The 17,302-nt window shown below is 39.3% G+C and overlaps 1 protein-coding gene across 16 annotated transcripts in view; it reads right to left on the bottom strand.

Annotated features, from left to right (window-relative positions):
• Positions 1-17,302, bottom strand: part of ST7 (suppression of tumorigenicity 7) — a 231,404-nt gene that overhangs the window by 58,268 nt on the left and 155,834 nt on the right. The gene's annotated exons all lie outside the window — the stretch shown is intronic.

Genomic DNA, 17,302 nt, shown 5'->3' with positions numbered 1-17,302 from the left:
GGTAAGCGATAAAGAGTAGTAGAAAGGAAGGATGTTCAGGAGTTCCTGCATGATGGTCTCAAAAAGACAGGAGTCAAGATCATTTTCTGAAACTGAAGGAACAGGTGACAGGGAGGAAGTTTGAAGATGGGGGTGAAAGTGCAGAATAGCCATAAAGGTGAGAACTTTGTGGAAAACAAGCCAGGATTGCTAAGGCCATCTTGAGGGCTTAGCAAATTTGGGACCATGAATTCAAAGAGGCTGCAATTGGCATGCTTGTCAAGTTTTAGTTAGCAGTGCTCATCAGCCCAGGTACAGTAGCAAACAGGTCAGATGATGAGGTTGAACCTGGGAAGACTGAATTAGATTCAGGAGAAAGTCAAGCAGCAAGAAAAGTTGGCAAGAATGATTAAAGAAATGGCGTAAAGGTTCTAGACAAGAAGGGGAGCAGGAGGGGTCCACAGGGAGTTAAAAGATACAATATTGAATACTGAATATTGAAGATACAATTCCTTCACTGGAAAGCAAAGAAAGAAGAAAGGACCAAGAATCTCAAAGTAAAATCTGTCTTAGAGAAAGATAACCAGGTTCTTTATACAGCAAAATCATGTACATATATGGTATATATGCATGTGTATATATGCACTAATGTACTTGTACGTGTATATATTCTTTATTTAATCTTTTACATGGTAACTGTTTTCTGTGATAACACAATGCCCTCTAAAACAGTGATAACTCTTTTTTTTTAATGTCAGCATCTTTAAAGCAATTGTGCTGAGAGAAACAATACTCAAAAATAGGCTAACTCACAGTAAAGTAAGAAACCAGTGGATATGTTGCCTTGACTATCCACTTCTTCCTACATTAGAAACATTTGCCACATTGTCTTGTTTTTCAAAGCCAAGAATCATTTAGCATATCTCTAAAAATAAATAATTTTCTGTAGCCCCAAAGAGCATCACATTACCAGCGAAAAACACCTATCAAAATGATTATGTGTTCAATAAGCCTGTCTGAACCCCCTAGGGACAGCCTGCAGTATTTTCATTGCTGGTAAAGGAAGTGAATAAGACTATACCACACATTGTTGATGTTCTGTAACCAATAAAAGTATTTCTTGTTCTGGTTCACTTTGATTCTGGTTGACATCACCCTTTGATTTTTTTTCTTCTTTCTAATTAGAGCTTGTTAGAATTAAAGCTCCCTGTCATTCAGCATTTGGCAATACAATAAAGACATTCTCTAAACTGCAACATTTAAACATTTACCATTTTTGACCAATTCTTCAGGTAAAGGTCAAACTTCAAGGACATCAGTCATATTCTGAAATTTTAAAACTATAATTCCAAATAGTAGCATGCTGAAGCTTAAAAACTGAGAGGGGAGTCCGACTAAGATCCAGTGAGACTATGTGAGCAAACACAGGGGTCTGGGCCTGTTTCAGCAGAACTTGAAGCAGGATGCTAGCAGTTTGGGCAGGAGTGCTTTCATTGGAAGCTTGGAGAGAGTATACAGCACCCAAAAAAATAATCACCCATAAAAAGATTTTAAACATGGCAAATAGCAAATGTTAGAGAACTAATCAAAGTCACATAACAATTTGGAAATCTAGCTTTCCTTGTTTCAATATAAACAAGGAAAAGCGAATTCCCACTGCCCCACCTCACTCGAGCTATCACCTTGCCCTCCCCAGAACCTCACAACCAGCTCTCTTTGAAACAAGCCATGCGCACTCGCATCCCTTGGCTTCCTTCTTTTCTTACTGCATAGCGGCAATCTGGCTTCCACATCACAGCTCCTCAGAATCTGCTCATCCCACATTTACAGGTGACTTAAATTGCTCCTATGGATACCCTCCAGTCCTTTCCTTGCTTGACCTCTGCAACATTTGACAGTTTGATGACTTTTTCCTTGAAACTCATGTCGTTTTTGGCTTCCTCAACACCATTCTCTTCTGGATTTCTCTATATTTAGTTCCTCACTCCCTCTCTAGATTCCTCTTTATCTCCTACTTAGGAGTAAGCAGCCTCCCTCGTTATGTCCCGTGCTCTTCTCATAGGCACTCTGATATCCAGGACTGCGCTTGTGTGCAGGGTCTCAATATCAGCACCTTTGTGAAGATGGCTCCCACGTCCTCACATCCTGCTCTGACCAGTCTCCTAAGCTAGTAAATCAATTTGTAAACTACCTCCCTGACAGTTCTACCTGATGCATCTAATACTGGTCTCATAAATTCCTCCTCCCCAAGCCAACCCTTCAAACTTGTTTTTCCCTCTTGGTATTTCCTATCAAGGGAGCCATTGATCCCTGTTACCCTCTATGCCCTACTAATTAAAATCACCTTAGAGGTCCCTAAACCCCTGAACTAATATGTACAAAATGCTAATAGCTTTCAGCAAGTTCCCAGAGAGCTCTGTTATACAAACAAACAACAAACAAGCAAATGCCTTAAGAATTTTACCATGTCCTCTTTTCTCTGATGCCAATAACTTAGTTTATAGTATATTTGGCCTAAATTGCTCAAATAGCATCTTTTCTCTGCTTGCCTCTGGATCATCTCTTTCCAATCCACCCTTCACACCACTGTCAGAATGGCTTTTCAAATATACATACCTGAGTCCATCACTCTCCTGCTTAAAAGGTAACCACTGACATGGCCCCAAGGAAATAGGCAGATGTGAATATAAATTTACAAACAAGGCTGTTTATCACAGCATTATTTGTAATAGTGAAAAACGTGGGGTGCCTGGGTGGCTCAGTCAAAGCGGCCAACTCTTGATTTCGGCTCAAGTTGTGAACTTGGGGTTGTGGGATCAAGCCCGGTGTTGGGCTTCCCCCTCAGCCTGAAGTCTGCTTAAGATTCCCACTCCCTCTCCCTCTGCCCCTCCCCCACTTGCACGCACACGCTTTCTTTCTCTCAAATAAATAAATCTTTTAAAAAGACAGTGAAAAATGCAAGCAACTTAAAATTTGACCCATTATGAGGCATTCAGGTATAAGACACAGTCATCTTTTGGGCTACTATATGTCAACATTAATAAATTCTCAAATAATTTTTAACAACACAGCCTAGGAAATGCTGACACACAACATTACAAAAGAAAAAGCAGCATACAAACTCTGTTTTGCAAAAAGATCATGCTTTTCTTCTGTATCTATGCATAGAACCACACTTGGTTAGAAATATGGAAACATGTTTTAACATTGGTTACTTATGGTTAGTGAGACTAAAGATGATCTGTATTTCTTCATATTTTCCATATGCTCTAGTATTTTTAGAAGGAATATATATGTATATTCTATAAATTGGGGAGGAAAAACTATTTTTAAGAATATTGGCTTCCTTGTAAAAAACTAATGAAATCTTGCCATCTGTAACAACATGGATGGATCTAGAAAGTATAATGCTAAGTGAAATAAGTCAGTCAGAGAAAGACAAATACCATACGATTTCACTCATGTGGAATTTAAGAAACAAAACAAATGAACAAAGGGAAAAAGAGACAAACTAAAAATAGACTCTTAACTATAGAGAACAAACTGATGGTTACCAGAGGAGAGGCAGGTGGGGTGATGGGTGAAATAGGTGATGGGGATTAAGAGTACACTCAACATGATGTGCACGGAGTAATGTACAGCATTGTTGAATCATTGTATTGTACACCTGAAACTAATATAACATTGTATTTTAACTATACTGGAATTAAATTTTTAAAAATAATGAAGTAGATAAGGAAATGCAAAAAAAAGAATACTGACTTTTAGTATCAAAAAAATTAGTACTCCCCCTTTTAAAATGAGCAGAGAATATGAATAGAAATTTTCCACAGAAGACATACAGATGGCCAGCAGGCACATGAAAAGATGCTCAACATCACTCATCATCAGGGAAATGCAAATCAAAGCCACCATGAGATATCACCTCACACCTGTCAAATTGGCTATTATCAAAAAGATTTAAAAAACAACATGTTTCGGTGAGGATGTGGAAAAAAGGGAACTCTTATGTACTATTGGTGGGAATGTAAATTAGTGTAGTCACTACAGAAAACAGTATGGGAAAAAAACTAAAAATAGAACTATCATATGATCCAGCAATTCTGCTTCTGGGTATTTAACTGAAGAAGGTGAAAATACCAACCCAAAGAGATATATGCACCCTTATGTTCATTGCAGCATCGTTTACAATAGCCAGATATGGAAGCAACTCAGTGTCCATCAATAGATGAATGGATAAAGATGATATTACTCAGCTATAAAAAGAATGAAATCTTACCATTTGCAACAACATGGATGGACTTAGAGAATATTATGCTAAGTGAAATAAGTTAGAGAAAGACAAATACTCTATGATCTCATTTATATGTGGCATCTAAAAAACAAAATGAATGAAAAAAACAAAACAGAAACAGACTCATAGATACAAGAAACAAACTGTTGGCTATCAGAGTGGGGAAGGGTTGAGGGGTGGGAGAAAAAGGTGAAAGGGATTAAGAGGTACAAACTTCCAGTTATAAAATAAATAAGTCATGGGGATGTAATGTACAGCATAGATAGTAGAGTCAATAATATTGTAATAACTTCCTAAAATGACAGCAGGTAACAACTTATCGTGGGGATCATTTCATTCAGGATAAAAATATTGCATCACTATAATATACACCTGAGACTAATAGGATATTATGTGTCATTTATACTTCAACTAAAAAATATATTGGAGGGGTGCCTGGGTGGCTCAGTCGGTTAGGCATCCAACTCTTGATTTTGGCTCAGGTCATGATCTCAGGGTCCTGAGACTGAGCCCCACATTGAGCTCCATGCTGGGCATGAAGTCTGCTTAAGACTCTCTCTTTCCCTTTGCCTCTTTCTCTGCTTGTGCTTGCTCACTCTTTCTCTGTCTCTCAAAACGAAAAACATTATATATATACTGGAAAAAATATATATTGGCTTCTCATCAAATTCAGAATATAAAATCCTTAGCATGGCAAACACAGCCCCTCGTGACAGTCTCAGTCCACTACACCAGCCTCATTCCTAGCTACTTCCCTACACACACACCATGTTCCCACCATAAAACAGCTTTTAGTTCCTTAAATAGGTCACATTCTTTCACGTTTCTATCTCCATGCTCCCCATCCCTGCAGTGCTCTCCTTTCTGCCTCCTTGATCAATCTGGACAGCTCCTCAACTTCCAGGAACCTTATCTGCGCTTTGACTCCTTGCTTTTATCTGCCACGTTAAGCACTCCTGCCCCCAAATCCCAGAGTCATTGTCACAATGGTCTACTGGTCCATCTTCCCCATGAGCTCGGGAAGAGTGTGAAAATAGGAATTCTGGCTTATCACCAGATTCTTGGTCACTGACTGATCCAACATAAATGCTCAATATATATTTCATGAATGGAATGCTTTCTAAAGGCTTTTAAAAGTTATCTCTACCTTTGGGGTACATATTATCTGCAAAAGGCCTAATTTAGGCCCTTGGGTTACATATCCCTGAACATGTTCCTCCACCTTTAAAATCTTCCAATGACTTTATCTACACCTTGGAAAAGGTGTAGGTAGAACTCATGTTATGATTCAATGTAACGAAGAATTATTTTATACTTAGAGCTGTCTGAAAGTGGAATAGATGGTCTAGAGAAGCCTTCATCACTGGAACTACTCATATAGACAAAGGCCAGTCAATGGACAGAGATGCTCAAAAAAAGACCCAAGACACTTCAAATCCTATAATTCCAAGGAAAAATTCTCCAGTTCCTAAGCATGATTTTCAGACCCTCCGCAGCTCAGTGCCAATGCATCTTGCCTCTCCGGTCTTCTACAGGATTAAACTCTAACCTTGTCAGATCAGAACACTGTACACCATTCTCAGAATTCTTTCTACAGTTACTCGCCACTGTGTTTTTGCTCAAACTGTTCTCACCACCTGGAATACCTTTTCCTATCATTTACAAGACAGCCTGTCAAAATCACCCCACCCTCCAAAGCCCAGATCCAATGTCACCTCCTAAAGTCACAGCATCATAGAAAGTGAGAGCCAGAAGGCCCATGGAGATCATCCAATCACCCTCCTCAGCTTACAGATGAGCTCCCTCCCACCCCCACCCTACCAAAACACAATGAAGGCTGCAAATTTCAGTGATTCAGCCAAAGTTAGTGCTGGGACTATGATTCAAACCCAGTCATCAGTACCGATTCCAAATTTCAACACATCAGAACCCCAGTCTCTGGCCTGCCAAGTCCAGAAGAATGAAACCATTTTGCTTATGCTTCTCTGCTACAATTACCTACCTGCTTTGTTCTGTGTTTACACGAATATAAGACAGCTGTATTACAGAGGAAAGAGCCCCAAACATAGAGTTATTCCTGAGCTTAAAACTCACTCCTACCACTTACTTCCCATGTGACATTGCACAAACTACTTAACCTCTCTGAGCCGTGGATGCCTCGTCTCCTGGGTCCCAGCTCATATGGCATTCTCTCAGACTCTCTCTATTTAATGTCAGCATCCCACTCATATCCCTGTTTCCCACTGTTTTTATCACACTCTAAAATCATCTTATTTATCAATTTATGTGGCTGAATATTATATCACTTAAAAAGAAAACAAAAAAAGTAAACAGATTGATAACAGGTAATACTATTATTACAGGGGCCAGAAAAGTTTTCTGTAAAAAGCCAAAGAGTTTATGTCTTGGACTTTGTGAGCCATATGTCTCTCTTGCAACTGCTTAACTCTGACATTGTAGCATGAAGACAGCAGTACAGGCAGAAGACCAGATCTAGACTTCAGGCTCCAGTTTGTGAACTTCTGGTTAACAGGAATACATTTAAAAAAATAAAAGTTCTTCATAAGAAGAGTTTCATGGTGATACTACATTTGGAAAACATAACATCTCTTACATACAGCTGATTTGGCAGAGTGTAATAAAATAAAAACTTAACAAGGCCAACTCTACAACCCAATACTTCTGTTTCCAGCTCTGTTCCCTAAAAACCATTCACGCAAGTTTCTGAGCAGTTGCATTCTGTGATATTCACACAGGACAGGGAGCACTGTCCTAAACAGTGGAATGGATAGATCAAGTGAGGTATATGCATATGACGAAATGCTGTTCAGCAGGCAAAAGGAATGAATTCAGCCTAATATATCTCAATGTAGAAAAACATGAAACAATTTTAAGTGGAGAAATACTCTGTAGAATATAGCATATAATTTAATATTTAAATGCACACAATTCTACATATCATTTATGGGTGCACATTATGGAAATGTATGGAGAGCAAACTGAAAAAACAAAGTTGCTGGTGCCTTAGGGGAGGCAAACTGTGAGTGGTGGTCACATGGGGGCTATAGTTTTACATTGTTTTATTTCTTTTCAGAAAAGAAGGTGAACAAAGATGACAGAATGTTTAATTAATTACTATTTATTATTACTTACAATTAATTCTGGGCAGTGATGCTCTTTTTTATTATTCTCTCGCTGTGTGTGTGTGTGTGTGTGTGTGTGTGTGTGTGTGTGTGTGTGTAGATCTTAAAGTTGCTTCCTCAAACATAGGAAGTTCATTAGCTGTCCCTTTCACATGTAATTCCTCAAGTCATGAACAGTTCAATTTTCCTCAGTTAGACTTTGTTTTCTATCTTCTAATTGCCTTTTGAAGCACAACCACTTCTTCCCCTAGGGGGGTTGACTCTGCAGTTCCTTAAAGCATTGATAGCATTTAAGAGAAAGTCAGTGTCTGACTAAACCACATTTAGAGAATTTCCTCAAAAAATAATGTGATCTAATAGATTTTAATATGCTGCACTTGAATCCTATAATGATATCAAGATAATAATCCAATCTCAGATGAACCACAGTTTAGAGTCCCATTTCTTAATTCTCAGCCACCTGAATTCCAAAGCAGGTCCATGGACAGATGTGGTGTGAAGAATATCACTTCACGTTGAGGGATACTTCAGAGTTAAACTGACTGTAAGGCAAGTTACTTCCCTCTCTACCCATAGAGTTGGGGCTGGGGGGGGTAGACTTAGAGAAGACTACCTTCTAAGAAAATTCTTCTGTCATAAAATTTCCTCTTGCTTCTTCTCCAGAACCACAGAAGTTCCCATGGCACATTGTTTTCAAAATAAAAAGAGAAGGCATTGGACACAGCGCTGGGGCTGCTGGGAAGGGTTCATCGTGGGAGAGGTGGCACATCACAGAAGTCAGGAGCACCACCACCTTTGGAATCAGATAGGCTGGGGTTCCCATCCAAGGACAGTGGAGTTTCTTAGCACCAAGTGAGCTGATTTTTCTCATCTGCAAGACCAGGATAACACCTAGCTTACAGCAGCACACAAGGACACAATATGGGAGCTTGACAAATGGGAGCCGTTATCCTCATGTAATGTCTACCCAGGTATGCTGCATTGTCAAATTGCTATTTGTTTTGCTGTGAGCGACTAGTTTTGTTTGTGGTTTTAGTTGCGTGAAATAACATATCCCAATTTATTTCTTTATTTTAAAATACTGTACAAAAAATGGCTTGGTGGTGTAATTAGCCTTTCTATTAAGAAACTTGAACGAAGGCATATGATAAATATAAAGGCCTGTTTTCTATAAGCTAAGTCATTCTAAATAAATCTTTAAACTCACTCACTATCTAGCATAGTTCTGTTTATTTATTGCCAGCTATCTTCTCCATGCTGGTAATTGCTTTCTCCTGGCAGTCAGAAATTTATATGCCCTGCTTTGCCCAAATATTACAGTTCACGTACAATGAAAACACTAACTCTCCTATGATTCTTCTAATACCTAAGGGGAAGACCATGGGATGGGCCAAGGATAGAATTTCAGTTTCAATTTTACATCATCTGGCTATTGTCAGTTCAAGTTTATTTCAATGGAAGAATCTGAGGCACTTCTGAGGTTAACGTTTATGAGCTCAAATAGAAAAAAAAAAAAGGAAAGTTAATTCACTGGATTTGAAATACTCTATGGACATAATTTAGAACTACAGTCTGTATGCTTTTTCTCAGCTGACTTACAGGATGAAAACAACAGTTTAAACCTTTCAAGTTTGATTTGTATCTATTTAAACATTTTATTAGTTTAGCTATCCATGCATTGTTCTAGGAGTGAGAAAAGCAATGTGAAAATTCTTACATATTTTAAGGCAGAGGTAATTAAAAGAGATCCTCAACCAGATTCCTACTAAGGTCAATGCAAGCTTGACTTAATTAAAGTTTATAGAATTTGGCCTGTATTACATTCAAACAGCGGATACTATTTTGCTATATTTGCAAGTTTGACATTATTTAATTAGTTTCAAATAAAGGCATAAACAGAAAATAGAAAAGACACTCTGTATTGCATAGCTATTATTTTGTCAGTGATTTTTACTGATACTCAGGGCCATGAAAGGAAAGAAGGAATTGTTTACCAGAGTCCTGAGAGACCCTTGAGAGTTCCATTTACACAGACCACTACAAAACGCACTCATGAGAGGCTTAGACCAATATGAATAAGAAAATGTCATTTTCAGAGCTACTCTAAAGGAAAATACCAGGCTGCATCTATGGAAAAGTGACATGATCAATACACGACCTGCATGGACAACGACATCACCAGTTAACTAGTTCTTCGTGGAACTGAGCACATGATGTAAATCTATGCATCACCAATAACTGAGGAGCGAAATAACAGTCATAGGCATGATGCAAGTCGTCCGATGGCAGCTCTGTAATGACTCGGAGGGCTGGAAGGTTACCTAAATACTCATCTACTTTTCTCATCAAAATTACACTCCATTCATTCCTAGAAGAGAAATCTTCCTTAAATTTTCCAGTGAACAAGACAAGCTTTGCATTTATACGGATCCTAACAAAAATATTTTCAGTATAAAACACCCTCTTCCATCTGATCCTCAATCAGGTAAGGATAAAGCAAGCATAACCCTGGTCAGAATTTGGACTCTTCTTCAAGAAGATTCTCTTCTTCAACCTCTACCCTCTTCAGTGGCAATTCTTTACCTCACTTCAAGACATCTAAGGACCTACCTTTCCAAAAGCAAGGGTCTGACAGCACCATTGTATTATCTATGTTATCATGTGCGTGTAAAATTTCTGCAAGGGTGGAGCTGGAGACAAGGGCAGGGAAGAAGTCAGCCTCATCCTGTTTTGGGAGAAAGAATGATTTGTACCCTCCTCAAAACTGACAGGTAGCAGTTTGAATAAAACATTTTCTTTATCATCTTAAACAGATTCAAATAGGGCTGTACCCTGGCCTGGAGATCATGAACAAATCTGAACAATTTAACGCATATTTCAAATGGCTTGGAAGCAGGCCCAGTAACGGAAAACAGGACGATAAGCATCCTTCCCTCTGTGATGACATGGCATTGCTCTCCTGTTCCAGGAGTGGCCTCAACGAGCAACTGAACATACCGGCCAACAATTATTGTCAGAAAGGACTTTTTATGCCAAAACCACAATAACTGTGTTTGGCACACACCCTTCCACATTCACATGGGTAATGGTAAATAACCCTATTCAGGAGATTAACTCATTTGGTTATCTGGGGCACAGTTAACAAATACTCACCCTGGCAGGCATCGCACAGCAGGGTCATGCTGGAAGTTAAGTATTATGCAAGATTCTTTTATAGCAACAGGCAGAAGGTCAATACCTCAACCTTTGACATGAATCCCTATACTGCTCTGTCATCACTCTGCCTTCTGGTGTTGCCTTTCCTCCCCAAGTCTTTCCAGTCTATCCTGTTGGAACCTGAGTCCATGATAATACAAATTCCCGGACACATCCATGAACCATTTATGCAACATGAATCTGAGCTCATGCTTCTCTTGAAGCTGTTAATTTCCCCCACCAAACTTGTATTTACCAGGAAGGACATAAGGCTGACTTCTCCTAGTTCCCCAAAGCAGCTCTAGACCATAACTGCTCTGCCCTGCCCTTGGGTAGGAGTTCCTGCTCTTTTGAGGCTCAGGCCAAAATGCTCCAGCACTTGCCACCATCCTTCGGTCATGCTTTCTACCATGTAACAGACCCTCATACACTAAAGATTTGGTCACCTGGCTGCATATTCTTACTTTTTTTCCCTAAAAATTTATTTATTCATTTGAGAGAGAGAGAGAGAGAGAGCGAGCATGGGGAGGAGCAGAGGGGAAGGGAAAGAGAAAGAATCTAACGCAGACTCCCTACTGACTGTGGAGCCCAATGCAGGGTTCGATCTCATGACCCTGAGATCATGACCTGAACCGAAACCAGATGCTTAACTGACTGAGCCATCAGGCATCCCTGCATATTCTTACTTTTAACAGTCCATGTAAAAGCTCCATCTACTATGCTAGACTCTCAACTGTTTTACTGTCTCAGAGCAAAAGATTATCCCTCCACTGCATTAGGTAACCCAAGATCATAGCCAAACTCCAAACCTTGACATCTAGACATACATGTCCCATATAAAATATGCAACTCTGATCATAATGCACTGATCGCCAGTTATCTTACATCACTGCTCACACTAAACTTCCTCTTTAATTTTACTAAGACCACTAGTGCCTTATCTTATTCACTGTCTGTCTTTCTTTCTCAGGGCACTCCTATTATTCTGAAATGTTTCTCTTCTTTTAGTTTCCATGATATCACACTCTCCTGGTTTTCCTCCTCCCTTCCCAGATGCTCCATTGGATGTTTCTCCTCTACCTCACCTGTCAATGTTAAAGACCACCAGGGCTCACTTCTTAACCTTTTTTCTGCTCTATCTACATCTCTACATATGTGATCTCACTCAATACCACAGCCTGAAATCTGATATCTATCTATCTATCTATCTCTATAGATCGATCAATCGATTTATCTATCTATATATGTTGAGAATTCTCAAACTCCTTACCCTTGAGTTCTAGACACATATTTCAATTCTATTGAAAGAGTTAGCTCCAACAGATACATTACCTTATAATCAGGAGACAATGCAATGCTATCTATTTTATAGCCTTTACATTCCACTGATCTTGCTTTAGCCAAATTACCAACCACCTCTTTGGAGTAAAATGTAACGAATATTTTCTCCATGATAAATATTCACTGAATGTGTATTATGCAACAAGTACTATGCTAAAAATTGTTCTGATCTCATACTCATTTTCCTTTATGGTTTTCATAATAGAATATTCTCTTAGATTTTCTATCTACTTCACTGGTCACTTCTTTTCCAGTCTCCTTTGATCAACCTATTCTGCACTTTCCTCCAATCCTTTTTTTTTTTTCCTTTAAACTTTATTCACTCTTCCTTAGATGACCTCATCTTCATTCATGGTTTTAATCACCTTCCATGCTGATCATTCCCAGAACTTCCTCCAGCCCAGGTCTCTCTCCTGAGCTCAAGATCTGTATATCCCACCACCTATTAGATATTTCTATTTCAGTGACTTGCAGGTACTGCAAAAGTAGCATATCTAAATTCCTCCTGTCCTGGGGCGCCTGGGTGGCTCAGTCGTTAAATTCCTCCTGTCCTCCCTACCTCCCCCAAACCAGGTACTTCTACTACAATCTCACTCCCCATGATGGTACCATTGGTTCTCCAGTTTTCCAAGCTAGAAATTCAAAAGTCATCCATGATTTTTCCTGCATGCTCTCTCCCTCACACTAAAACCAATGCCCTGAAAGTAAAAACAAAAACAGAAGAAATTTATCCAATAAATCTCCAATTTCTTTCAACTCTACCTCTTAAATCTCTCAAACTGGACTCTACCATGACCCATTAAATTAAACCCAGAGAGTATTTGGATGTGAGTGTTTCTATTACTGAAGAATAGGAGGCACAGTTGAAAAAAGAAATAATACCAGGCAAGAGTAACATTTCTATGTTTGTGAAAGAGACATATGCTCAGATGGAACAGCATAAAATGAACTCTTACTCTTTAGAGAAAGGTCTAAATAAATTTCCCTTTTTGAAATCAGGGATGTATGAGAACACCAGACAGAGTGATTTAACACATCAACTCCAAGTCCACATAAGAAGCCTTTAGGCATCGCACGTCACTGTAGTAAAAGAACTCCGGCAAAGTACTTACACATTGACATGAAAAACTAAACAAATATGTCTACCTCCTCTCCCTCCCACAAACCTATTAAAATGATAGGGAAGTGGTACAAAAGGAGACAAATCTATACTTGTGATGAAAATAAGAAAAGGGATAGGAGGAATGGCTGGCAGAGCCACTGAGTGAGAAATTTTAACAAATTTCCCTAAGACAAACTACAAATGAGATTGATTAAACCACAGCAGAGAAAGGTGAGGAAGCTGCAGCTCTTCTTCCGAGAGGCTCCACATTTGGGGTTGGCAGAGACAGAGAGCAAGAGTGGGTTCTCAGGCAGTAACCATACGTACCTGAACACCTAGCCATAGAACAGCTGGGCTGAGAAGCTCTTCTCATACCTACCCGAGAGATCATCCTGCCTAATCTATAATCAGATAAGCATTTGCTAAAGAAACTTAAGATTTGTTCAGGATAGAAAAGAGCTTTTAATGAGGTTGTGGATTCTCAGTCAAGCGCTCTTACTTTTCCATTTGGTGGATTGTGGGGTGGCAAGTACTGTCTATTCCCCACCCAGGCATCTATCCATTCACCTACTCATTCAACAAAATTAAATGAGAATCTATCATATACCAGGGAACAAAATAAAGTTCCTGCATGCTCCTTGTGAAGTTTACTTTCTGGTGGAGGTAGGCAATGTATATAATAAACAGGTAAACAAATAAATAAATGATATTTCAAAAGTGGAAGGGCAATAAAAAATAAGTGATAAGATTGAGAATGACAGTGTGTGTGTCTGTGTGTGTCTGTGTGTGCATGTGTGTGTGTGTGAGAGAGAGAGGCAATATGCCTCCCACAGTGTTCCTACAGCTGGGTATCACTGAAAGCTCTTCTAAGGTGATATTCTAGCTGAACTTAAATGACAAGTAGGGCCCAGCCCAGTGAGGATCTGGAGTAGTGTATTCCAGGCAAAGAGAAGTGTCCGTGAAAAGTCCCTAAGGAAGGAACAAGGAAACTCAACATACTCAAAAAGAACCCAATGTGGCTACAGCCTAGTGAGTGAGGAAAAACAGTGGCATAAGCTGAGCATGGAAGAGTAAGCAGGGAGCAGATTATATAGGACCTTACAGGCCTTGCAGATTATATAGGACCTTACAGGCCATGGAAAATCACTGAAGGCTTTTAAGCAGGAAAGCAACAAGTTCTAATCTGGGTTTTAAAACACATCTCAACACTTTCTGAGAAGGGATTCTACAACGGCAACAGCAGAAGCCTGGAGATCAACTGCATAGTTCAGATGAGAGATAACAGTGACCTGAAGGAGGATCGAAGCAGTGCAGTTGTACAACTGTGTACACATTTTGGCAGAAAAACCCACAAGACTTGGGCATATTAACTGAATGTGAAAGGTGAAGCAAAGAGAGGAGTCTAGGGAATTTGGAAACTTTTTTTACTCTACCTAAGCAGTAAAAATTTTACCGGTGGGAGAGTATTAGCAAGGTGCCCTACTAGAGACTAAGTTTATATTTAAAGGGCTCAATGAGACTCAGGTCTCAGAAGGCACCGTTGTGCACCAACGGCCTCTTGAGTCAAAAAGGTAGTGTCCCCTGGCCCATGGAGACGGGCAAGGCTGTCACAGTATATGCGCTTAATAAGTAGGACAGACAACTGTCCAGGAAGGAGATACATTTAATACTTTTGCATCGATTATTAAAAAGGGAAACTCAGGAGACCCAGTTCATTGGCTTCTCTGCTCACCACATGCATTGCTGGCTTTGCTGCCTCTAATGGTTTCTGTTCCTGCTGGGCCAGGTCAGCCAGTATGTCTGTTTCTTGTGATCGTCCCTCTGTTCACCCTAGAAGTTAACAGCTTCACTGGCTCCTGGTCAGAGAGGTAGCCCAGCCAAACCAACACTCGCTTATCAGTCCTTCCCATACATCTCACAGAAGAAAAGAGCTGCTTCTAAATTTCCCTGGTTGCTGTGTTGAGTCTAGAGTGGGGACAATCATAGGCTAAGTTAAGTGTATCATTAGGGAGAAGATAGAGATATCTTCTTAATAATTGATCAAGAAACATAAATATAAGTACAGATCTTAGTAAGTAGGGACCACAAAAAGAATGAAATAAAAATTTTAAATGTTTAAACAGCAGATCCATTCAGTGGAAGAGAAGAAAGGAAGAGAGAAAGTATGACAGATACAAAACATGAAAAACAGCAAAAATAACTCTAAACAAAATAATAATGACAATAAACACAAATGGGAAAAACATACCAACCAAAGGTACAAAACTCTACAATAAAGACAGTATTTGGCAAAAAGTTTACAGATCCAAATGGTCCATCAAAAAGTCATGGAAAACTTGATTATAAAATTTGGAACTGGGGTGCCTGGGTGGCTCAGTCGGTTAAGCATCTTGCCTTCAGCTCAGGTCATGATTCCAGGGTCCTGGGAGAGAAACCCGCATCAGACTCCCTGCTCAGCAGGGAGTCTGCTTCTCCTTCTCCCTTTGCAGCTCCCGCTGCTTGTGCTCTCTTGCTCTCTCTCTCTAATAAATAAATAAAAGTTTTAAAATAAATAAATAAATTTGAAATAATATATAACATATATAGTGCTTAAAACAGCCTAGTATTGAGATATAAGGGCATAGTCATGTATTACTGATGAGAAGTTAAACAGTCATAGGCAGCCATTCTGAAGAATGCACTGACAGGGCATTATCAGTATCAAATATGTATACGCTGTAACATCCAGCAATCCCACTCTTGGGTATACACCTTACTGAAAGCTTCCCACATGTCTCTATGGATTTTCACTGCAGTACTGTTGGGATAATGGAAGGTTGGAGGCAACCTGGGGGAAAAGTTAGGTAAAATAGATTAAGAGCATAATATAGAATATGATGCAGCAGTTAGAAACTACAAACTATATACAAGAGGTACATAGAGCAAAAATGGATAGACCTGAAAAATAGTATTCAGTGAAAATGGTAAGAAACAGGAATCTACAGACATGTAAATTACACATACACATGCCACTGTATTATATATTTTACAAGATTGTTATGGTCAAGGTTTCTCTGCAATTAATTAAGTTTTATCTTGCGGGCATTCTAAAAATGAATGGCACTATAATGGGAGTTCCTCACCAACTATATTTTAGAAGGGATTCCATCAAACCCAGATGTCCCATTACTTTGTCTTTTTAACGGTTTCCTCACCTCAACAAAGCAAAAATTTGCTATGGTCCACAAAAAGATCAAGAAGCAATTATTTAAGATAAAAATGAGTATGTGTTCTCTCAAATATAACATGTTCAAAACTAACCTTCTTAAGCTTCCTCTCCACTCCCCCAAAACCGTTCTATCTGTAGACTTCCACATCTTAATTGATAGAAACTCTTCTCCTTCCAAGACAAAATCCTTAGGACCATCCTTCACTTTTTCTCATACTGCATATTAATCAATTAACAAATACTGTTGGCCATACATTCAAGATATATCTAGAAACTGACCACTTCTCACCACCTGCTCTGCTACTGCTCTGGCCTGAATTACCACTGTCTCTCCCCAAGATTAATAGAAGAGCCTTCTGATTGACCTCCCTGCTTCTCCCTTGCCACACAGCAGCCTGTAAAAATTAAAAATGGCCTTGTCATGCCTCTGCTCAAAACCTTGCAAAGCTCCCCATTTCAGCCAGAGTAAAAGCTTACTACAGTCCACAGACCCTACATGATCTGTAACCCACCCGCCTTCCCTGGGACTACTCTGTTCTACCCACCCAGGACTCTTTTGCATACTCCTGCCTCACAGCCTTTGAGCATATATCACATGACTAAATTCTGCACCTCCTTCAGTCTTTGCTAAAATGTCATCTTTTTAAATAGGATGATCAGGTGTGTAAAATGACACACACCAGATCATCCTATTAAATCTGTGACTTCCATGGCCACCTCATTCTCCGCCCACTAGCTTTCCTAATCTTCCTTATCCTGCTCTACATTGTTTTCCACCAGCATTTATCAATTTTTAATATATTACAAAAATACACACTTACTGGGTTTTGTTTTTGTTTTTGTTTTTTTGTTTTTTTGTTTTTTTGTCTTTTCTCTCTGCTAGAATGTAAACTGCATAAGGTCAGGGGTCTTTGTTTTTTCACCGATACCTGACATGAAATGGAGGTTCAATACATTTTCATTGAATGAATGAAAGGATGAGTGGTTTAGTACAGCCTGGGTATAGCAAGACTAAAATCAAGGCTGTAGGGTAAAAAGAG

This window comes from Ursus arctos, unplaced genomic scaffold (assembly GCF_023065955.2).
Source record: "Ursus arctos isolate Adak ecotype North America unplaced genomic scaffold, UrsArc2.0 scaffold_3, whole genome shotgun sequence".
NCBI classification, from domain to species: Eukaryota; Metazoa; Chordata; class Mammalia; order Carnivora; family Ursidae; genus Ursus; species Ursus arctos.
The sequence above is the reverse complement of the archived record's forward strand: the minus strand, read 5'-3'. Positions and strand labels throughout refer to the sequence as shown.